This window comes from Bos javanicus, chromosome X (genome assembly GCF_032452875.1).
Source record: "Bos javanicus breed banteng chromosome X, ARS-OSU_banteng_1.0, whole genome shotgun sequence".
In the NCBI taxonomy this organism is placed as follows: Eukaryota; Metazoa; Chordata; class Mammalia; order Artiodactyla; family Bovidae; genus Bos; species Bos javanicus.
Window position 1 is genome coordinate 62,385,353 of NC_083897.1, and position 24,437 is coordinate 62,409,789.

General features: G+C 43.1%; 1 protein-coding gene across 1 annotated transcript in view; it reads right to left on the minus strand.

Annotated features, from left to right (window-relative positions):
- Positions 1-23,496, minus strand: part of TRPC5 (transient receptor potential cation channel subfamily C member 5) — a 347,720-nt gene extending 324,224 nt beyond the window's left edge. The window contains exon 1 of the mRNA XM_061409506.1: positions 22,605-23,496. The gene's annotated coding sequence lies outside the window, so the exon portion shown is untranslated. The remainder of the gene's footprint in view (positions 1-22,604) is intronic.
- Positions 23,497-24,437: the final 941 nt, after the last annotated feature.

Genomic DNA, 24,437 nt, shown 5'->3' on the forward strand with positions numbered 1-24,437 from the left:
CTCAATTATGCTGAGATTTTCAGAACACAAATCTGATCATATCTTTCCCCTGCTTAAGAGTTTGCTGATGATTTTCCTTGGGTTACAGGATCAAGTTTGAATTGAACAGTAGGCCCCTACCTACCTCTCCAAAGGCATCTTCTTCTTTTCCCACTCCTATAACCTGGACTCCACCCTCACCAGACTACCTGTCCCCAGCATACCTCTGACTTCCCTCGTGCTTTTCTCTTTGCCTGAGATGCTTCCACCTGACACCTGTTCTCTGCTTGTGAATACCTACTTCTTCAAGTCACAGCTCGAATGTTACCTCCCCTCTTGGTAGCACAGAGGGGAGCACAGAAGCACAGAAGCAGGACTGTGCTTCCCTTGTCTCAGAGTTGTCTCTAATTCAGTCCGTACATTGAAAATAGCTCCTGTCTCAAAAGTATTGTAATTATTTGTTTTTTCCACAAATAAAACAAGCTTGAGGGTAAGGAGATGGGTCTTATCCATCTCTCCACCATCCTAAACATCTGCATAGTGTTCGGTACTTAGTTGATTTTCAGCAAATACTTACTGAATCTTTAATTCATGAATAGCTTCATTCAGTCATTGAGTTCCTACATTAGGCCCTGGGAATTTGGCAGTGACCCACCAAGGCCTGGCGCTGGCATTCATGGAGCCCACCAGCAATGCTTAGACTGGTGGAGGATGCCCACAAACAACTGTAGAATTTCAATAAAACATAGCAGGTATACAGTTTGAATTTCAACTATCAGGAAGCATGATACGGGGGTCAAGAGCATAGTCTTGGGTTCAAGTCCTGATTTCACCACTTACTAGCTGTGTTGCTTTAGGCAATTTATCTAATGTTCCTATGTCTTGATTTTATCATCTGTAACATGGGAATTATTATAATCCATAAATTATATGGCTGTAATGAAGATTATAGGAGTTACTATTTGTATAGCAGTATTGGGCATATAGCAAGGGTTTAATAAAATGAACACAATCTAATGGAGAGTACAAAGAAGTTAAAATGGCCTGGTTTGAGGGCTACTGTGACTGCCCTGTCCCCTTTTTACCAACTGTGATTCTACCTCTGTATAATGACCTTCTTCATTTCTGTCACTTTTGGTGCAGGGCTTATTTGGGGAAAGGAAAGAGGAAGGTATGGGAGTGCAGGGGAATGCCCATGCAGGGCGGAATGCACAGCCCAGCCTCCTGCCACATTCTCTCTCATTCCCCACTTCAAATACCCGGAAGCTCAGCCTTGCTCGGGGCCAGTCACATCTCTGGGGCCGAGTCATAAGCCCTGACAAGTGGGCCTTAGGTATTCTCTGTCCGTTCACCAGTCTCATCTCTCTTCTGTCCCTCCCTGGGGGTTGCTCTTAGCCCCTCCCTGTCTGGTCTACTCTCAGGGAAGACTGTGGGGCCCCTTGGGACTTGCAGGCACACATTTCTGCAGGGCCTTCAACAACCTCTGGCCATATGGGGTCCCTGGGCCCAGCCATTCCTTCCGCTGCCATCTCTTCCTCTGATTGCTGCCCTTGTGGGGCCTCTGATCCCAGTAGTGTCAGGGATGGGAAAGGCAGAGAAAGAAAATAGCTAATAGCTTCAGTAATTATTTATATATTGCTTTATTTATTTCCTGAGACAACTGTTTTGCCATATTGCTGGAATGTGTGTCTGCCGTCTCAGATCTGGCAGGCCAATTATGTCACTGCTTTAATGACTCCAGAGCCATGTCCCTGAGAGGTCATCCTAATTGTTTCTGCCTCCCCAGCTTGTGCCAGGGGTGTTTTGTCTGTCTGGAGGTTGTGGCTGGAAAGAAATATAGTCCTAAGCATCTTTCCCTCTGCTTACTGCCCACCTCCTCTGCTCTGGGATCAGAGCTCTTAAGCCCTACTGTTGGTCCTGGGGAGAGCTGGGAAACTCCCCCAGAGATGGGGAGGGAGGTGGACTGAGGGATGAAGCATGACAGGTGCATGATATGCTCTGCTTAACATTAGATGAGGCTGGGGGGATGCCATGTGCCTCTCACCTGGTCATAAGCTGTCAAGGTCACTGTACCCCTGAGCCTCCCTTGGGAAGTTCACAAAGTGCCTTTGGTGTTAGAGTCCTAATAATCCCTTATATCTGGGCAGGGATTTATAAGCATGTTCACACAAATTATTTCTTCTTACTCAAAATAATCTGATGAGGTAGATGATATTATCACCTTGTTTTATAGGTGAAAAAATTGAAGCTTAGAGAGGTTACAAAATTTGCTCACAGCATGGGAACCCTGACCTTTGCATTCAAGTCCACACTCCTTTTAACCTTCTATGGATGTCTCTTCAGTCCTTCCTGTCCTTCCATCCCCAGAGAGGGTACAGATGAGCTGCCTTTTCAGTCTACTGATTTTACATCCCTCCCTCTATTTATAATGTCTTCTCTGCTGTTTCCACTATTCTCTGGCTGTACAGGAGGCCTGAGCAGTGTCCTATACTTTAAATCTCTCTCCTTTCCCCTCCCAGAGAGTAAAAGAGCTGAAGAATCTGATCCTACTACTGAGCTGATGACTAATCCTTGGTAGCAGGCCTTGTATGCAGGTCCTGGGGAGTTCATCCTTTGACTAAGGACTGAGGCTTAAAGGAACAGTGCTTACCTGCTGGAGGTTCAGACGCCAAGGTCGGCTGGGAGTAGGGAAAGGGCAGCATTTTGAGTATAAAGAGACCGGTAGCTCTCTAGTTGCAAATACTGTTCAGTGACTTCAGGAGCTCAGAGAAGTCTGTGAGCTTCTTGCTTCTGACCTAATTCTGCCTGAAAGGGACATGGTCCATGCTGCTCCCTTTCGGGCTGGTAAGCAGCAGGAAAGCATGCACATCAGCAGAGTCTCCACTGCTGGGACCACATGGGACCCTCTATTCTGGGTAGAGAACCACCTGCTGCTGGAGAGCATGAATGAGAAGAGTCCTGGGTTGGGAGCAGAGAGGTTCTTGGGTTCTCCTCCCTGGTTGGCCCTTGCTTCATTGGGTAGATCCCTTTACCTCTCAGGTCCCTTTTCTTGTGTGTAAAGGCAGGTTGATGCACTTTTAAATACAAAATGAGCATCTAACTAGTACTGTACACTTCACACACATGGTATCTTGTTTTCATCAGCAAATCTGCTTTAAACTGAGGATGAAGAAGGAGGCTCAGGAAGCCAAGTGACTTGCCCAAGGTCTCAGACCAATAAGTACAGAGCCAAGATGCAGACTTAATTCTGTTGCAAGACTCACTTCAAGATCTTTATATTAAATGGTAATGAGGACGATGATGATGAAGAAGGAGATAAGGAAGAGGAAGGAGAGGAGGAGGAAGAAAGCAGCTAATGAATGCTTGTCACAAGTCAGGCTCTGTGCTAAGTACTGTTGCTTAGTCCTCACAACAACTCTAAGAACAGCACTGTAATTATCATCTTCATTTTAGAAATGCTGGAAGCTGAGATTCAGAGAGGTTAAGTGTCTTCCTTAAGGCCACAGTCCTGGTAAGTGGCAGAGCTAGCACTTAAATCCAGGACTCCTGACTCCTGGAGTGGCGCTCTTGACACTGTACTAGTCTGCTTAAAAGGATTGATGAGAAAGCGCTTTGGGAAAGTGCGGTGCTGTCTGAAGGCAAGCTGGTCCTCTCCATCATTTTATCAGACCCACTGATGCACCTGGCAGCCTCTAAGGGGAATACACTTGTTTGGGCCCCAGGCCAGAAGGTCAAGGTGGGATGGGGACATGGCTTCAGGAGACCTACTTTCTCCAGGCTCAAGCTCTGTGAAGGCACTGTGGTACAGAGTCTTCAGAACTACCCTGCTGTAGCATCAGCTGAGTGCCTGTCTCCAGGGGGCCTAGTGGGCACCTGTTTGGGAGCACATATTGTTCCATTTCTTCCTTGCTACCTTGACTCCTGGCCAAACTATTGTTCCCTGCCTCTCCAGCAACTAAAGACACATGTCCCATTCCCCAACTCCCACTCTGCCTTCAGTTTGTCCAGATGGGAGTTGGCCTGTTAGCTCTGTGACTTTACCTCTGGCGTCTTGAGGGAACAAAACCTAACATACTACCTGTTGTAGCATTCTATTTCGATCTATATCAGGACATCATAAAGCTTGCATCTTGCCTCTTGCAAATCGAAAGGGATTTTATTGCTGGGTTCATGGAGTCCCATAATACTCAAGCCAGCTTTGGCGCTAGCTGGGCTCATGGATCACTCTCTCTCCATAAAAGTCACAGTCTTCGTTCCTCCTCTGAGTTTCCAGCCTATCGTCTGTCTCTTATCACATTGAAAAGAGCTCTCAGGGGAAGAAATCTAGAAATGTCTGGGGAAGCTGTGCCATCATGCAGTTTTGATGCCACACCAGGGAGGATAAAAATGAATGAACTGCGGGGCCTGCTTACAAGACAGTGGTTCTAAGCACAGGCTGGTATGGGATCAAGTGGTTGCCAGTGGGGGTGTTGCATTTGCCAAGTCTTTCAACCCATCTGCAGGTCTTGACCCAACTCAACTTTCTCTTTCCTAGGTATCTTCTCCCAGGCTTTTGAGTACCTCTAGAGAAAGTTACATGACTATGCAGATTGGTGCCGCCAAGTTATTTGCGAAGCTCGGCCAAGCCCCCAGGACCATTCCACATATACCTCCCTTTTGTATCTCTTGGGTCTGTGCTGTGTTCATTTGCCAAGTCGTGTCCAACTCTTTGAGACCCCATGAACTGTAGCCCGCCAGACTCCTCTGTCCATTGGATTTCCTGGCAAGATTACTGGAGTGGGTTGCCATCTACTTCTCCAGGGGATCTTCCCAACCCAGGGATTGAACCCATGTCTTCCATGTCTCCTGAATTGCAGACGGATTCTTTTACCCCCGAGCCAGCAGGGAACCCTGTTAGTTGTTCAGTTGTGTCTGACTCTTTGCAACCCTGTGAACTATAGCCTGCCAGGCTCCTCTGTCCATGGAATTCTCCAGGCAAGAATACTGGAGTGGGTAGGCATTTCCTTCTCTTAGGTAGACTTCCTTTTAAAATAATAAATTAAATAATTTGGCAGTGCCAGGTCTTAGTTGCAGTATGTAGGATCTTTGTTTGCGGCATGTGGGATCTAGTTCTCTGACCAGGGATTGAACTCAGGCCCCCTACATTGGGAGTGTGAAGTCCTAGCCACTGGACCACCAGGGGAAGTCTGCTCTACTCCCTTTTGAAAGTCCCAGTGTCAGGGATCCAGCCTGTCCCTCTGACCCCTGCCTCACTACAGAAGATCTTCTCTCCTGCCTCACAGAAAGAAGGGTCTTTGAGATATGAACTTCCTCCACTCCATGGCAAATCTTCTATTTGTATCCAACTTTATTTTCTGTTTTGAGCTGTTTCCACTCCTTTCTAAGGCTAGCCTCCCCACCTCTGCTCTCAATCCTCCACCTCCTACCTCTGCAGTGTGTTGTTCCAGTTCTCTTCTCCCATATGCTCAGTCTTCTTCACCCAATTCTCCCCTTATCAGCCCTCGAATGTGTTTGCGTCTCTCCATCAAAAATAAGAATACCCCCCTCAAGCTACTTCCTTCCCCATTTTCAACTCTGCTGTGAAAATTCTCAAAAGGATAGCTTCCACCTGTTTAGTCTTCATCTCCTATTCCTTTTGCCACCTATGACAGTTTGGCTTCTGTCTCCATGACTCATTTCTACATCAGTGCATTAACAGCAGCTCACATCAAGTTCTTAATATGAACCAGGCACTGTGTTAGGTACTTTGTACAAGTTGTTTTATTTGATCCTCACAACAACCCTATGAGGTGAGTATTATCATAATCTCCATTTTACAGACAGTGCCAGTTAGAGCTTTCTAGTAACTTGTTCAAGGTCACACAGCCTAGTGAGTGGTAGAGTTAGGATTTGAACAGAAGTGATTTGACATGAGAGCCCATTCTTTAACTCAGGGGTGCACAAACTTGTTCTGTAAAGGCCTGGATAATAAAAATTTTCAGCTCTGCATGCCATACAGTCTCTGATGTTACTGCTCAGCTCTGCCATTGTGGTCTGAAAGCAGTGACAGAGGATATATAAATGAATAAGAGTGACTGCATTGCAATAAAACTTGATTTATAGACACTGAAAATGAGTTTCATATAATTTTGCTTGTCAAAATAGTCTTCTTTTGACTTTTCTCCCCAGGCATTTAAAAATATGAAAATCATTTTTAGCTTGCAGTCCATATATATAAACAAGTGGTGGGCCATATTTGTCCCATGGTTGTGGTTTGCTGACCTTGACTCTAGCTGTCACATTATTCAAGGCTCCTCAAACTGTCAAATCCAATGGCTACAGCTCTCCAGGCTGATGATACACACTTTCTTTTGTTCTCTCCCCATGATTTTGAAGGCCGCACTTACTTCCAGTTTTCCTTCTGCCTTAGCCTCTGCTCAAAGCTTCCCTTCTCCCACTTACCTCTTAAATGTTTGGCATTTCCAAGGATCAGGAGTTGACTTCTTTCTTTGTTTACGCTTGTTTGTTAATGTAGTAGCTCAGCACATGGGCTTTGGAGTTTTGCTTGCCTAGGTTTAAATCCTATCTCCAATAGATACTACTTGTGTGAACTTACAGGGTTGTTGTGATGGTTACATGATTTACTATTTGGAAAACTCCCCCAATCATGTCTTTAATGTCGTGTATTTTTAATAAAATAGTTGTCATCACCATTGTTATTATTGTGTTACTATGATGGGATGTTCATTTCCTAATCTTTCTCTCCAGCTCAGACTTCTATTTTGAGTCCCAGACCCACATATTGGCCTATTTAACATCTGTACTTGGCTGTCCACTGGCACCTTGACCTCAGCATGTCCCACACCTAATTCATCATCTCTCTCCCACTCTTGTATCCCCTTACCCATACCTGCTCTTTTGCCCCCACCATTCCTTCTTGTTAACAGTGACACTGTTCACTCATTGAACTGAGAAAACTGAAAGTCCAGTTTCATGTTAGAAAAAAAGAAATGACATGAAACATCCAGCTTTAAAGTGAAGATGAAATAAATCTCTCCTCAGTTGGGACTGGAGATTCACTACATGGTTGATGTGAAAAAATTTTCCCTCTCTTCCCTTTCCTAATCTCCTTCCCTTCGCTCCTGTCAGATGGATCTCCTCTCTCTCCCTTAAACTCAGTGTGCCCATTTCTAACTCCTCACCTTTGATCACGATTCCTCTCATCTGAAATGCATCCCCCCTATATCTTCAATTGGCATCTATCATTCAAGGGTTAAAACACCCATGACACCTTCTTAACCTCTCTATTCAATAAAATAAGGCATATTTTGTAACCAAGGACTTTATGTTTTTAAACTGAATATCAGTATTACGTATTCCATACTTTATAATGTTCTCTGTCACAAGTCTCAAAGTCATATTGTTTCAATGGGATTATTGCATCTTAAGTACACAAGGCATAGAATGTTCTTCCTCTGAGTTCTCCACTATGCCTTGCACAGTTCTCCTTATGCCTTCCATCACTCTTTCTCTGGCTCCTCTCCCTATTAACAATTAACATGGAACACAAGGTTCTACTTTATCTCCCCACCCCTGCCTTCTGAGTTTCTTCCTTAGAGATTTTCAATCTATTTTTTAGAGATAAAACTTTTATATGTATATCTATGACTTCCCAAATTTTCATTTCGTTTCCTAACCTCTTTGCTGAGCTCCATTCCTACATCTAAATTTCTTGGTGGACATTTTCATGAGGATGTCTTGCCTGACTTCAAACCTATCAAAATCTCAACTCATTATCCTCCCATCTCACCCCACCTTCATATTTCCTTATGGCATCATTATTCTGTTACACAAAACTTGAAGTCATCTTTGACTACCTTCATCATACATACATAGGGATTTACCATAATATATCCACTGTTCATTTATGGTGTCTCTTATACCCCATCCTTTCCTGCCCCACTACTATAGTAACAATAATAATAAAAATTATAGCTGTTAAATGTGGATTGGTGCTTGTTATGGCCAGATACTGGGCTAAGTGCTTTATATGTATTAACTCATTTATCCTTATATCATTCCTATAAGGTAGGTCTTCTTAGTAACCTCTTTTCATAGATGAGAAAACTAAGATTCAGTGTGGCAGAGCTAGAATCACACCAAAACGGATTTGGACTCACATTTCATACTTAACCACGGTGCCATTTACTCCTAATACCTAGATTTCTGTAACTGCTTCCTAACTGGTACACCTGCCATTACTTGCTGCTCCATCAGTCCTTGGTATCCTACATACCATTTCCAGGATAATCATCCCAGACATTGCTATCATTATTTATCTAACAATCCATTGCTATCTCTGTTTCATACATTAAATTAAATCTAGCCACATCCTAACATATAAAGCCCTTCACAATTTTACCACAACCTAACTTCCCAGCTCTCTCTCTTAGATGGGTCTGCATAGATTTCCATGAATGGATTAAACCATATCCTAATATACAAAGCCCTTCACAATTTTCAGTTCAGTACAGTTCAGTTGCTCAGTCGTGTCCGACTCTTTGCGACCCCATGAATCACAGCATGCCAGGCCTCTCTGTCCATCACCAACTCCTGGAGTTCACTCAAACTCATGTCCATCGAGTCGGTGATGCCATCCAGCCATCTCATCCTCTGTCGTCCCCTTCTCCTCCTGCCCTCAATCCCTCCCAGCATCAGGGTCTTTTCCAATGAGTCAACTCTTCGCATGATGTGGCCAAAGTATTGGAGTTTCAGCTTTAGCATCAGTTCTTCCAATGAACACCAAGGACTGATTTCCTTTAGGATGGACTGGTTGGATCTCCTTGCAGTCCAAGGGACTCCCAAGAGTCTTCTCCAACACCACAGTTCAAAAGCATCAATTCTTCGGCAGTCAGCTTTCTTCACAGTCCAACTCTCACATCCATACATGACCACTGGAAAAACCATAGCCTTGACTAGACGGACCTTTGTTGGCAAAGTAATGTCTCTGCGTTTGAATATGCTATCTAGGTTGGTCATAACTTTCCTTCCAAAGAGTAAGCATCTTTTAATTTCATGGCTGCAGTCACCATCTGCAGTGATTTTGGAGCCCCCAAAAATAAAGTCTGACACTGTTTCCACTGTTTCCCCACCTATTTCCCATGAAGTGATGGGACCAGATGCCATGATCTTCATTTTCTGGATGTTGAGCTTTAAGCCAACTTTTTCACTCTCCTCTTTCACTTTTATCAAGAGGCTTTTTAGTTCCTCTTTACTTTCTGCCATAAGGGTGGTGTCATCTGCATATCTGAGGTTATTGATATTTCTCCCGGCAGTCTTGATTCCAGCTTGTGCTTCTTCCAGCCCAGCGTTTCTCATGATGTACTTTGCACATAAGTTGAATAAGCAGGGTGACAATATACAGCCTTGACGTACTCCTTTACAGTTTTACCACAACCTAATTTTCCAGCTCTCTCTCTTAGATGGACCTGCATACATTTCCATGAATGGATTCAATCACAGTGTCCTACTGAGCCATACAACAGTTTTACTTTATCCAATTCACTCTTGATCATCTTGTGAGCTACTGGAGGGAAGGGATGGGCCTGTACTTTGGTGCCCCACAGGGCCTTCCACCTAGTCTGCACTCAGTGAATATCTGTCAAATGATTGACAGTAGGGGCTCAAGTAACACTAAGAAAATTAGATTCTTTAATTAGTACTTAACATGCTCCTTTTTCTTTCCTCCCCATGAGCCCTCTCATTTTTCTCTTCTCTGGTATAATTATCCTATGAAAATGTGAAAATCTCCTTTGCTGCAATCCTACACCACTTCATCAGTTCTTTTCTTGATTTATCCCCAAACATACCTTCCTACAGGGGCTTCCCAGGTTGCTCAGTGGTAAAGAATCCACCTGCCAAAGCAGGAGACCCAGACACTAGTTCAGTCCCTGGGTTGGGAAGATCACCTGGAGGAGGAAATGACAACCCACTCGAGGATTCTTGCCTGAAAAATCCCATGGACTTACAGTCTAAAGAGTCACAAAGAGTTGGAGATGACTGAATGACTGAGCACACACATACCTACTACACACACCTTCCTATAAGTCTTTCTTCATAGCTTGGTATTTATTAGACGAAATGTTACCAATCTAGGAAAAGTTTCTAGGGATGACCATTGTGTGAAAATAACAGCACAGTCTACAGCAAAAACTGACTCTTTATTTTATTTAAGTCACAGACTTTCAGGCAATGTTCAGCACTGGCCAAGGCCCCTGAGCCACTGTACCCAAGAGATGGCAATGGAAGTGACAACTGGGAAGGTCAGTTCCAAATCCAGATGTCATAAATCCCCAGATGTTCTTGTGTCACAGAGAGAACACATTTCCATTTTTATTGGATTTTTAAGTTTTTCTTTGGATACTTACTGCCTTCTGGGCATTGCCACAGATTAGGTACCACAATGCCAAAGGATATCATAGAATTCCCTAATAGTTCAGGAAGACCAAGGTTTTAACGTATTTTTGTTGTTGTTTCATCAATAAGTCGTCTCTGACTCTTTGCAACCCCATGGAATGTAGCCTGCCAGGCTCCTCTGTCCATGGGATTCTCCGGGCAAGGCAGGCGGATTCTTTACCACTGAGCCATCTGGTAAGCCCTTTTATATTTAGGCAGATTCATTTATTTATGATTATTTATAACATCTGGTCAGTGCTTCCAATAATTCAAAGCAATATTTATCAAACTTTTTGACAATAACCCACAGCAAAAAAAAAAATTTACAATGAATCCAACATACACACAAATATGTGCACATGCACACAAACACACATACATTCACCACACTCTCATACTCAGACTCATACACATACACTACTGAATAAAAGTTTCATGAAACAATGTTTACTCTTACTACATGTGATTCACATTTTTCTTTTTTAATGTTTCATTTAAAAATGGTGGTGAACTACTAAACTGATTTCACAGTACATTAATGAATCATTGCTCAAATATTGAAAACACTGGGTTAAAAGATGGAAACAAACAAACAAAGAAGATGTTCTGTTTTGTGCTATGAGAAGGCAAGTATATATACTGCATGCAACTGATATGCTGAGAATAAGCAGTTCTTAAGCTACAAAGTCCATGGCAGGGATAACAGAAATAATTAACTGTGGTGTATTGATTTTGTTATCAGTTTTACTCAATTCTTTGTTTAAAACAAGCTTGTCATCTTTTGTTCTCTGCCTGTTGACATATTACAGGCTACCCAACTATATGGTAGTCTGTTTCAATGTTTACAATTATGCAAGAGTTCCAGGTTTTTTTGCAAGTTAGATGGAAAGTTGTGTCAATTCTGAAAAGGTTTTTTACAAATAAGATATTGGGGTTAGTGATACTAAAATATGATCACCTTGTTACTCTATGGGATAATTAGAACTATATTTCATGAATTTTTATTGTCCCCCCTCCCCCTGCCATGTGCACTGTGGATATTTCTCTCCCTCCCGCTCTCCCTACCCGTCCCCTCTTGTGTTTGTGCTTCCTGGAATTCTAGGATTCTGGAATGTTCAGATAAAATGGGTGTGATATGTAAGAATATTGAGACGTTTGAGTCGTATGATGTATAGAGTATTCAGGTGAGCACCATGGGGTCAATGGGTGCTATAAAAACATTTTAGAAAGTGGGTGTAGTCACCAATTACTTGCATAATTGATCAGCCCAAAGATTTGTCCCTTAATACAGATGTTAGTTCTTCCAAAGTGGAGTTGTACTAAGAACGCAGCAAAAGGACAAAATGAATTTGAGCTGTAGCTTGAGAGATTTTGTTATGATGTAAAAATCTTTCCACACATCAATTCATAGTTTCTTGTATTTTCATTCAGAAGTTCTTGAGGGGAAAAAAATAAAATGGAGCAGGGGTGGTGGTAACCAAGCAGCTGGGAAACAGTGGAAGCAAGGCTTTGGACTGAATACCTTTTTATACATTTTGATTTTCAAACAATGGGCATAAGTCACCTATTCAAAAATGTAAATAAAAAAGAGGAAACACACACAAAAATAACAAACAAGGAAAACAAAAATAACAATCAAAAGAGTTTTCTAATAATGAGGAGGCATTATAATGCAAGCCAAGGGGAAAATGAGATTTGGAGGAAGAGACCTGTGTCCCATCCTGCCTCCACCATTTACTAGCTGTACAATATCAGGCATACAAGTTAACTTGCCTGATCCTATTTCCTCATTTGTGAAATGGGGGCAGTGATATTAATACCTATCATTTAGAGATTGAAGGTTATTTCAGATAATGTATTTGTAGCACTCCACACATAAGAGATTATGGTAGGCAACATAGTTCAGTTCAGTTCAGTCGCTCAGTTATGTCTGACTCTTTGCAACCCCATGAATCACAGCACGCCAGGCCTCCCTGTCCATCACAGCATGCCAGGCCTCCCTGTCCATCACCAACTCCCGGAGTTCACTCAAACTCAGTCCATCGAGTCGGTGATGCCATCCAGCCATCTCATCCTCTGTAGTCCCCTTTTCCTCCTGCTCCCAATCCCTCCCAGCATCAGAGTCTTTTCCAACGAGTCAACTCTTCGGATCAGGTGGCCAAAGTACTGGAGTTTCAGCTTTAGCATCATTCCTTCCAAAGAACACCCAGGACTGATCTCCTTAGAATGGACTGGTTGGATCTCCTTGCAGTCCATGGGACTCTCAGGAGTCTTCTCCAACACCACAGTTCAAAAGCATCAATTCTTTGGCGCTCAGCTTTCTTCACAGTCCAATTCTCACATCCATACATGACTACTGGAAAAACCATAGCCTTGACTAGATGGACCTTTGTTGGCAAAGTAATGTCTCTGCTTTTGAATATGCTATTTAGGTTGGTCATCTTTCCTTCCAAGGAGTAAGCAATGGCCCTGTAAATATGTCAGCACATCCCCAGAACATGTCAGTGTGTTAGGTTACACGGCAAAAGGGATTTTTCAGATGGAGCTAAGGTTGCTAATTCAGATGAAATCTTAAAATTGGGAGATTATCCTGGATGATCCACGTAGGCCCAATGTGATCATGTGGGTTCTTAAAAACAGAAGAGGAAGGCAAACAAAGATGCAATGGAAGAAGAGGCAGGGGAAATTCAAATTGTGAGAGGGGCTCAACCTACCCTGATTGGCTTTGAAATTGGAGGTATGGGGCCACAGACCAAAGAATGTGGGGGCCTGTAGAAACTAGGAATGGCATTGAATTGACGGCAAAAAAAAAAAAAAAAAAAAAAAGGACTTCAGTTCTACAACTGCAAGGAAGTGAATTATGCCAACAACCTGAATAAGTAAGGAGACAGATTCTCTCCTAGAACGTCCAGTAGAGAATGCAGTCCTACTGACACTTTGATATTAGCCCACTGATCCCTATGTCAGACTTCTGACCTATAGAGCAATAACAATAATAAATTTGTGTTGTTTTAAACTGTTCAATTTATGGTTGTTATAGCCACAATAGAGAACTCATACAAAGATTTTCAGTAATTTATATCAACGGCTATTGTTAATTTAGGGTAATCACAGAAATCTTAGAAATTAATGATTTATATTTTATGTTATAAGATTATTGATGCCATATTAATCTGATCCTCTTGAAAATCAATGGATGTTGGGCAACCTCAGATCCAATAGGAACTGGATGTCTCAAACCTTAAACCAAAGGACTGGGGCCCAGAAGTTGTGGTATCTGTCTTTTTGTCTTTGCCATTAAGCTATGTAGCCACCAATAAGTTTTTAGATGAATCAAGTGCTTAGTGATTTTATTGGAATTTATAAAACTTATTGTAACTTATAGAATTACTGAAATCCATAGGTACTCTACCTATATATTTTACAGGTGCGAAAGTTGAGGAGGTAGCAAGCACCATGGGCTGGGAGGAGACAGAAGTTGCTTATTTTTTTCACCTGTGAAATAGTGATAGGTATAGTATTTACCTATGTCGGCAAATCATAAAATAAGCAATTTAATTAATTCCTTTGAGCTTTAATTTTATCTGTAAAATAAGCATGATAATGTACCTTTTCATAGAGTTGTGGAAGTTTAAATGAGATACTACATATGAAATGCTCGGCACATAAATAAGCACTGTCTAGGCCTCAACTGTTATCGTTGAGCTGACCATTGTAAGATGTGTGTTGATACGGTAAATTATTTCTTATCTAGCATCAAGTCATTACTGGCTGGAGGAAAATAATTGCAATTTAGCTCAAGATTTAAGTATAATATTTTCATCTCTTTTGTAGTCTTAGATTTTAAAAATTTGAGTTTTCTGCTATGCATTTACTTGCATCCTTTCTTTTACTCATATCATCTCACATCCTTCCTATGAGGTAAGAGGTATTATTCACCCATCTTACAGATTATCATCAGGCCAGAAGTCTTGTAATATTTAGTTCTGCCCCTAGAATGCTATTTCAGCCTTGATTTTTTTCACAGTTGCTCCATTGAAGGGTGTGTGTGTGTTTTTCTTTCTGTGTGTACATATGTTTGCCTGTTGCATATATGCACAAAAAATGCATAGAGAGTCTTACTAACTTTCTAACTTCCTAATTTTGAGATATACCATATAAAATAAAGCTACTTCTGATTTCAGCCTTACTCTATGAAGTGATTCAGAGTAATTCAACTGTAATTCTTTCTGAATAATATTTGTTTCGAAGCCTCAAATATATTTTACTTTGCATGTATTTCTCGGTGTTCTATCCATGGAAAGCCCAACATGACTTGCACCAATTAGAAATAGATGTTACATGCCTCAAGCTAAGTCACTTCAGTCGTGTCCGACTCTGTGCGACCCCATAGATGGCAGCCCACCAGGCTCTGCCATCCCTGGGATTTTCCAGGCAGGAACACTGGAGTGGGTTGCCATTTCCTTCTCCAATGCATGAAAGTGAAAAGAAAAAGTGAAGTCGCACAGTCGTGTCTGACTCTTCGCGACCCCATGGACTGAAGCCTACCAGGGTCCTCCGTCCATGGGATTTTCCAGGCAAGAGTACTGGAGTGGGTTGCCATTGCCTTCTCCAACATGCCTCAAGGCATAACAGCAAATAGCTAATTTTCTAGTAAACTAAAATTATTGGCCAAATATTATTGATTATAATAATATTATATCTTCAATGTATTGATTATTCACAGTACACCAGTGTCTTATAGTGGCTAAAGGTTTATCAATTTTATCTTCTCAAAGATCCAGCTTTTAGTTTCACTGATCTTTGCTATTATTTTCTTCATATAAATTTTGTTCACTTCTGCTCTGATCTTTATGATTTCTTTCCTTCTATTAATTTTGGGTTACGTTTGTTTTTTGTCTAGTTGCATTAGTTGTAAGATTAGGTTGTTAATATTTGAGATTTTTCTTGTTTCCTGAGGTAACACTGTATTGCTACAAACATCCCTCTTAGAACTGCTTTTACTGTGTCCCATAGGTTTTGGGTCATCGTGGTTTTGTTGTCATTTGCTTTTAGTTATTTTTAAAAGTTCCTCTGATTTCTTCAGTGATCTCTTGGTTATTTAGTAGCATATTGTTTAGCTTCCATGTGTTTGTGTTTTTTTTTTTATGTTTTTTTTTTTCCTGTAATTGATCTCTAACCTCACAGATTGTGGTTAGAAAAGATTCTTGACGTGATTTTAATTTTCTTAAATTTACCAAGGCTTGATTTGTGACCCAAGATGTGATCAACCTAGGAAATATTCCTTGTGCACTTGAGAAGAAGGTGTATTCTTCTGCTTTTGGATGAAATGTCCTATAAATATCAGTTAAGTCTATCTGGTCTAATGTGTCATTTAAGGCTGTGTTTATTTATTAATTTCCCATCTGGATGAACTATCCATTGGTCCAAGTGAAATGTTAAAGTCCCCAAGTATTATGGTGTTATTGTCAATTTCCCCATTGATGGCTTTTGAAGTGAAGTGAAGTGAAAGTCGCTCAGTCGTGTCCAACTCTTTGTGACCCCATGGACTAAACAGTTCATGGAATTCTCCAGGCCAAAATACTGGAGTGGGTAGCCTTTCCCTTCTGCAGGAGATGTTCCCAACCCAGGGATCGAACCCAGGTCTTCCGCATTGCAGGAAGATTCTTTACCAGCTGAGCCACAAGGAAACCCAAGAATACTGGAGTGGGTAGCCTACCCCTTCTCCAGGGGATCTTCCCAACCCAAGAATTGAACCGGGGTCTCCTGCACTGCAGGCAGATTCTTTATTAACTGAGCAATCAGGGAAGCCCACTGATGGCTTTTAGCACTTATCTTATGTATCAAGGTGCTCCTATGTCTGGTGTGTAAATGTTTACGTTTGTTTATTCTTCTTGGGTTGATCCCTTGATCATTATGTAGTATCCTTCCTTGTTTCTTGTGATAGTCTTTATTTTAGAGAACATTTTGTCTGATATGAGTATTGATGTTCCAACTTTCTTTTGATTTCTATTTTCTTGGAATATTTTTTTTCTATTCCCTCATCTTCAGTCTGTATGTGTCCCCAAGTCTGAAGTGGGTCTCTTGTAGACAGTATATACATGGGTTTTGTTTTTGTATCCAATCAGCCAATCTGTGCCTTTTGGTTGGAGCACATAATCCATTATATTTAAGGTAACTATCAATATGTATGTTCCTTTTACCATTTTCTTATTTATTTTGGATATGTTTTTGTAGGTCTTTTCCTTCTTTTGTGTTGCCCATCTAAGGAATTCCTACAGCATTTGTTGTAAAGCTGGTTTGGTTTAACTTTTGCTTGTTCATAAGGCTTTTGATTTCTCTGTCAAATATAAATGAGAACCTCACTGGGTGAGTATTCTTGGTTGTAGGTTTTTCCTTTCATCACTTTAAATATGTCCAGCCACTCCCTTCTGGCCTGCAGAATTTCTACTGAAAAGTCAGCTGATAACTTCATCGGGATTCTCTTGTATATTATGTTATTTGTTACTTTTCCCTTGCTGCTTTTAATACTTTTTCTGTGTATTTAATTTTTGTTAGTTTTATTAATGTGTCTCAACATGTTTCTCCTTGGGCTTATCCTCTATGGGACTCTGCACTTCCTGGACTTGATTGACTATTTCCTTTCCCATGTCAGGGAAGTTTTTGACTATAATCATTTCAAATATTTTCTCAGACTCTTTTTCTTCTTCTTCTGGGACCCCTATAATTTGAATGTTGGTGTATTTAATATTGTCCCAGAGGTCTCTGAGACTTTCCTCATTTCTTTTCATTCTTTTTTCTTTATTCTGTTCTGCTACAGTTATTTCTACCATTCTATCTTCCAGCTCACTTATCTGTTCTTCTGCCTCAGTTATTCTGCTATTGAATCCTCCTAATGTATTTTTCATTTCAGTTATTCTGTTGTTCATCACTGATTGTTTGCTCTAGTTATTCTAGGTCCTTGTTAAACATTTCTTGTATCATCTCAATCTGTGCCTCTATTCTATTTCTGAGATCTTGGATAATCTTTATTATCATTACTCTGAGCTCTTTTTTCAGGTAGATTGCCTCTTTCCTCTTCATTTATTTGGTCTTGTAGGTTTTTATCTTGCTCCTTCATCTGCAACATATTTCTCTGTCATCTCATTTTTCTAACCTATTGTGTTTATGCAGGCTACAGGATCATAGTCCCTCTTGCTTCTGTTGTCTGCCCTGTGGTGGCTGAGGTTGGTCCAGGGGCTTGTGTAGGCTTCCTGGTGGGAGAGACTGGTGCCTGTGCTCTGGTGGGTGGAGCTGAGTCTTTTCCCTCTGATGGGCAGGGTCACAACAGGTAGTCTGTCATGAGGTGTCTGTGAGCTTAGTATGACTTTAGACAGCCTGTCGATAAATGGGGCTGTGTTCCTGTCTTGCTGGTTGTTTGGTATGAGGTGTCTATCACTGGAGCCTGGAAGCAGTTAGGTGGAGCCAGGTCTTGGTGTCCAGAAAGATACCTCTAGGAGAGTGCATGCTGATTAATATTCATGGGCCTGGGAATTTTCTGGCAGTCCAGCATCCTGGACTCAGGGCTCCTACCCCAGAGGCCGAGGGGTAGGGCCAGAATTTGAACTCAGGTTTGTGTGAGTCTCCAAACCCAGGTAAACAGTACAATCCTATGGCCTGATTTCCTTTCAATCAACTCTTTTGCCCACACTTAAGGCTTTTATACTGAATACAAAGAGAAGTGGACCTGGGGAAAATTTATATATATATATATATATATATATATATATATAAATTATAGGTAATTGTTTATTTTCAAATGACTTTCTAATGCTTTGGGGGATAAGCTCTAGCCTCTCAAACTTTAGCATACCAAAAAATCACTGGGGGATATTCTTAAATGTCAGATTCTAATTTGGTGGGTTTGAGGAAGGGTCTGAGATTCTGTATTTATAAACATCCACCGGGGGTGATGCCGCTACTGGTGTGAGGACCATACGTGAAGTAGCAAGGCCTTAGCCTACTCTATTCTAACCTCTTTTTCCTATCCTTGTGATATTAGAATGTGGAAATTCTTCATATCTTCCTTCTGGGCTGTAATAGACATGTTTTATCGATGTATTTTCTCTAATCCTAAAAGAAACTAGGTTGGGAATCATGAAAATCAGGCATCAGGGCTAAAGAATGGAGGAAGGAAACAACACCCTCCCTGCAAACCTTCCTTCTTCTCATACTCTACTATAAAAACCATCAGTCTTGTCTTTTCTATTTCCTTTGTTTTGATTTTTCAGAAAGCGTGTGTGTATGTGTGTTTGTGTATGCATGCACATTAATGGGTACTGATTCTGAGTGTACAAAGTCTAAACCATAGTTACCAGATTCCACCAGCTTCCATTCCTCAAAACTAGTAGGGAGTAGCAGAGACTGGGTATTCTAGATGCCTTGCTGTTGGTGGTGTGAGCCAGGTCAATCAGATAAGTGTGAGCAACTAAATCTTTATCATGTTTAATTCTGCCCTCCACATGAATATACTGGCTGTAGGCATATGTCACGTTTTCTTAGCCAGCAAGTTGTGTGTCTGTGTGTGTGTGTGTGTTGGGGGCAGATAGTGGGTGAGAAGGCAAGGCACAAAGATATGACAATAAACTTTTAGGTATAAACACGGCATGGAAGTAGAGGGCTGTGATCCTGGTAAACCTGGCCTTTGTTACCTCTTAATTTTTTTGGAAAGATCTCCAAAGGGCTTTAGGAAATATATTCAATACTAGCAGGCAGTCCTGAGTTCTGGTTTTGGTTGTGTCACTAGCTAGTTCTCTGATTTGGGGAAGTCATTTCTACTCTCTGGGCCTCAAATTCTTTATAGGAGAAATGAGGGGATTGGACCCTGCCAAGATCACTGTTTATTTCCCACCATCAGCTCTTTCTTTGCCTTTGCTAAGGCAAAAAGCTGAGGCAATTTCATGGGCTACTAGCATCAACTCCACAGTGAATGATGGACAACCAAACCTAGGGAGCTTGCAAAGTTCCCTGACCAAGTGAACTGCAATTTTTGCTTTGCCCCACCAGCTTTTATTATCATTAGTTTTTGAAATCATCTATTTTTGCTCAAGTAAGTATGGTGTACATGTGTGTTTATGAAATCATAGCTGAGTCATTTAGGATTCATCCCTTGCTATTGGGAGGGGTTGGTTGGTCTCACTGGACAAAGGGTTTGAGAGACCCGTCAGCAGAAGGACTGCTATGAGAGTTTAGAAAGGATGATACTATGGAAATCTCAGCCACTAATTTCTGGACTCAGTGGCTAGCCTCAGCTTAGCCTTGGTCTGGGGCTGATTAGCTACAGCTTCGGCCTAGGATTAGGCATCATTTCTGTCTGCAGGCTGCAAACTTTGTCACATCCCTCCCTAAAAACCTGGAAACTAACCAGGGCAGATTAGGTTGGTGGCATCTCAAGGCACAGGGCACTTTGGGGAGAAAGATCCTGTCCCTCGTATTTCCCACCAGCTCCCAGAAAGCTTCTGAATGGTTTTATGTACTTAGCTGAAAACAAGAAGCCTTGGCAGAAGTAAAGCAGATAGAAATGTTTTGGTCCCTCTGTTTCAGTGATGGAGCCATGGTCAAAGACAACTTAAAATATTTGGAAGCAGACTGGAGGGCAATAGCATGATATGTTTGAAATTATCCATTCAATAATTAAGCACCTGAATGGCTCATAGATTGGAATTTAAAATGCTAAGGAGTGGAATGAGACGGTAAAAGTGTAAATTTACTCCAGGGCTCCCGTTCTCGGGTTCTATGTAATTCTGTTTTACACAGTGTTTACAAGGTAAACCACAGGCTAGGCAATGTTAGGGTGCTTTACTTCCTAAGCAGTTTTTTGGACTAATCCCATCCCCCACCAAAGCAAAAGAAAGCAAACATCTGGATGGTTTTCTTTTCGTGTTTCAAAACATCTTTGGGTTCTGTCGTATCCTTTTCCTCTTCATCCCCACTGCATCTGTCATTTTCTGGCCTGACCTTCTCTAAGCATTGTGGTTCTGTGTGTCATTCTGGTTCTGGTTGTTAATTCTAGAAAGAATAGAATTGTAGGAATATAGTTCTCAATGCTGGTAGAAGTGGCAAATGTTATCTGGTCCAGGTCTCTATATTGGCGTATACACTATAGCCAGGTGAATGTCTGTCAACACAGCTGAAGACTGCCTGATTCTGGATCCCCGCGCTTTCCACCTCCTTATGCCCTGAGGAACCATGGATCAGGATCCACTGCAGCAGCCAGATTTTCAACCAAGAAAGACCCACACCTTCGGTGTCATCCCTGTTGACACTTTCAGCTCTTTCCCTAGTAGGAAGCTGCTGATTCTCTTCTACCTGTCTGCAACCTGGTCTTTGCTATTTATGGGAAAGTGTAATTTTAACCTAAGAAGATATTTGCTTATGATGGCCTAAAAAAGTAACAGAATGGGCACCTTTTCAGATCCTACTTGAGTAATCCTTGTTCTGTTCTCTCTCTCAGCAGTGAGCATTAGAACAAATTGCCTGATGCAACATAAACAGTTCCACTTAATGCAAAATCTGTTTCTCTCATTTGCTGAGTTGGAAAGAGGCAATTCATTGTATTCTGGTAACATAATAATAAATAGAAAGTTTAACAGAAGAGCCTGGGTGCTTTGGAAGCACAAATTCAAATACTCCCCCCTCGGCTACAGCAGCACAGAGCCCAGATTGTATGGGGTTGATCTGAGTCCTTGAAAAAATACACACATACCATATGTATTACAACTTTATGAAAGCAGCGCCACACACACTCTATCTATCTATTTATCTATCTATGCCAAAACTTCGTGAAAACAGCATCTTCCAGGAACCAAACAGATTTCATGTGGCATTCAGATTTTCCTTCAACCTTGCAAATAGAGAAACCTTGTGGGTTTTCTTTATCCTAGGCTAAACATTTGCTTTGAGACCAACTTGGTACTGTGTGAATGCATTTCCATGTCTTTGACTTAGAATAAGCAAATGTTAAAGACTGGGTGAAAGGTACCATTTAACATCATTTATATCACAGCTTTTTAAGAGTCTATAGGAAAGGAAACATGATATAATACCAAACACCAACATCTGTAAAACACCAAAAAAAAAAAAACAAAACAAAAACAAAACAAACCCTGAGACTGACAATAGACAAGGACAAATTCTAATATGTAAACTTTACATATTTGCTAAATGCCATGAAAATAAATGTATAGAAATAGACAAGTGGATCTGGGTGCCATGTCAGTGGAGTAAATACTTCTCATTTGAAGCCAGGGCTGACACACACAGTCTTTAAGGAGAGCATTATTGATCAGCCTGTCTCTTGTACTCATATGATAAACTCAGGTAAAGTTCAGTGATCCTGTCTTCCCAACTGGTTTCCTAGCTCCAGGTTTTTTACAAGGGAGTAATAACCTTGGTAGCCATCACCAACCACATACTTGGTTATGGCCAGAAGACCCCAGGTTGGCAAAGGGGAGAAAGCCCTTCTCCCAGTTTCATTCTTAGAGACCATGGAGAAAGATCAGGATCTGTGAATACAGCTCAGTACGTTTGTGTGTGTTGGAGAGGGGGACCATCATGACTGTTTGTCCAAGTCAGTGTGTGTTTGGGGGGAGGGGTGTCTACTTTGAGCAGAGATCTGACTGATGTCTCCCCATTTGCATTTCCTGATTCCTTTAAGGAGCCAGGAAAATGAATCTGGCCATTTCGTAAGTAAGTTTGATGGATACAAAACGGAAAGAAGGTGAATGGGGGCTCTGATTCCTGAGCCCTCATGAGCTCACCCCCCCTGGCTTTCCACATCTTAAAGTGGCTTTTGGCAAAAGGGCCAGTGTCTTTATTCCATTCCTGTCTCTCGGGTCGATACTGATCTCAGATCACTGTCCGGGGTAGAGACAAGCTGATTTAGAGGAACATCCCAAATAAAAACAACGTTTTTGGTCACTGCCAAGAGCCACCTTGTCCTAACACCTCTAGAGTCCCACCATATCTTTCTCCCTGTGTCCGAAAACAATCTGTTGCTGGCTTCGCTCTGCCCCCCACCACCCCAGCCCACAGCCAGCTAGCACCTCCCAGCCCTCAGCATCCCTGCACCTTCATTCAATCCCGCACCTCGCTGCCTTTTGGCAGCGCTCCGGCAGCAAAGCCATAAGGCTCTGGGCTGCCTGTTGACTTACCCCAGGCCAAGTGGTTTGTTCAGATCCGCGTTGTCTGGCGTCTGGAAGCCAAGGAGCTCGGTGCGGCCACCTTTACCGGTTCTCCCGCGGCGCGCCAACAGCAGCCGCCTGGGACAGCCCAGCCCGGCCTCGAGGCTGCCTGGCGGGTGGGCGGATGAGCACAGGGAAAGGGGCGGGGTGTGTCGAGGCGCGTAAGTGCCCGCTCCTAGCGTGGTTTCTCCCTTCGCTTTTTAGTCATTCCCAAACTTCCCAGTGGCTGGCCATCTCTGCTCACCTTTAGCCTTCGTCAGCCTCCCCGAAACTCTTTGCTCTACCCGTGCCCCTGCCTTGTCCCCGCTCGCTTCTCCCGGCTCGCTGACCCAACCTGGGTGCCTTCAAACACACGCACCCCTTTCACGCAGCGTACCGCACAGTAAGAGCACGGGAAGAAACTGACACGGGAAACTGACAGAGGTAGCTGACGCGGGAGTATGAAGGAGACAGAGAAGACATAGGGAGAGACAGAGACCAGCATTCGCACTCTGACATGCACAAACGCATACTCCTGCGCCAGCTGCTAGGTAGTGGCTGGCGGGAACCCCGGTCACCCTTCCGAATCTTTCTAGACTAGATAGAGGTTTCTGTCCCCTTCTGCTGCCGCTTCTGAAAAATGCTATACAACGAAGGGGGAGAGAGAGAAGCAAAGAGGGGTGGGGAGGTAAAATCGAGGAGGCGCGCTCCTGTTCTCCTCCCCACCCCAGCTCCAAAAATGTCCAACCCTGAGCTCTTCCTTTTCCCTTCTATCTGCTCCTGGCTTTCCTCTGCTCCTTTTCTCTTTTTCCTCTCCTTTGGGTGGCTGCAAGCTGGAAGAACCAGTCGCGATTGGGGGCGGGGGTGTGGGGTGGGGTGGGGGAGACTGCCGCTGTCGGTGAAAGCACCTCTCACCTCCCCCAGTCCGGACCTGGAGCCTCACACAGTCTGAGCTCAAGGCAGGGGCGGGCGGGGCGGGGCGGGGGAAGCGGGCAGGGGGAAGGGAAGGAGGGAGAGGGAGGATGGGGCAGCCTGCAGGGGCAGCAGCTCCTGCTTCTCTGCAACTCGGTAGCCAGGGGTGGAAGGAAGCCGCAGCCGAAACCCCAAGGCAGCCCCGGCGCTGCCCTGTCCCACCGTCTCATCTCTCCCCCCTCGGTACGGAATTTTCTGTTTCCTTCGTTTGCTCTTCGCCGGGCCTCCCCCTCCCCTGGGTGGTGGCAGAGTCTGGGTGGCTGAGCGTGGTGGTTTCGGGTAGAGGGAACTGGACTGGAGCACCTCAGAGCGCCTGACTGGCAGAGTCTCTCTTTGCCCCCTTGTCCTGAGTGCCTCTTCTTTGGACTGACCCCCAACCCCTACCCCGCTCAACCTGGGCTCTGAACCGGCAGGCGGTGGCGGGGCTGCGCGGGCAGCCACGGGTCATACCGGAGGAAGGGGAGGTGAGCGAGGGAGAACGCGGGCGAGCACCGGTGGAGAGGAGGACCCTGAGTGGCCAGGAGCTGACCTGGGGGTCTTCTATCCCTGACGGGTCTAGTGTAACCCAGTGCAGGCAGCCTGGCAGCACAGCCCAGTTCTCACACCCTTGCCCCTCTCACCCATAGGTTAGAGTCGGTCTTCCCAGCGCCAACCTAGGTTGAAGGGGAGTGGGGATGGTTAGTGGTATTGTAGCATGAGAGAGTTAAGTTGCTTAGTGGTGGCAGCGGTTTCTCTGTGTGTGTATGTGTGTGGAGGGGAGGGTGTTACTGGACACTCGGACCACTCTTTGATCTTTGCACTTTTGGGTCATGTGAGACACCTTTCCACCCCTACCACTGTGGTGCCCAGAAA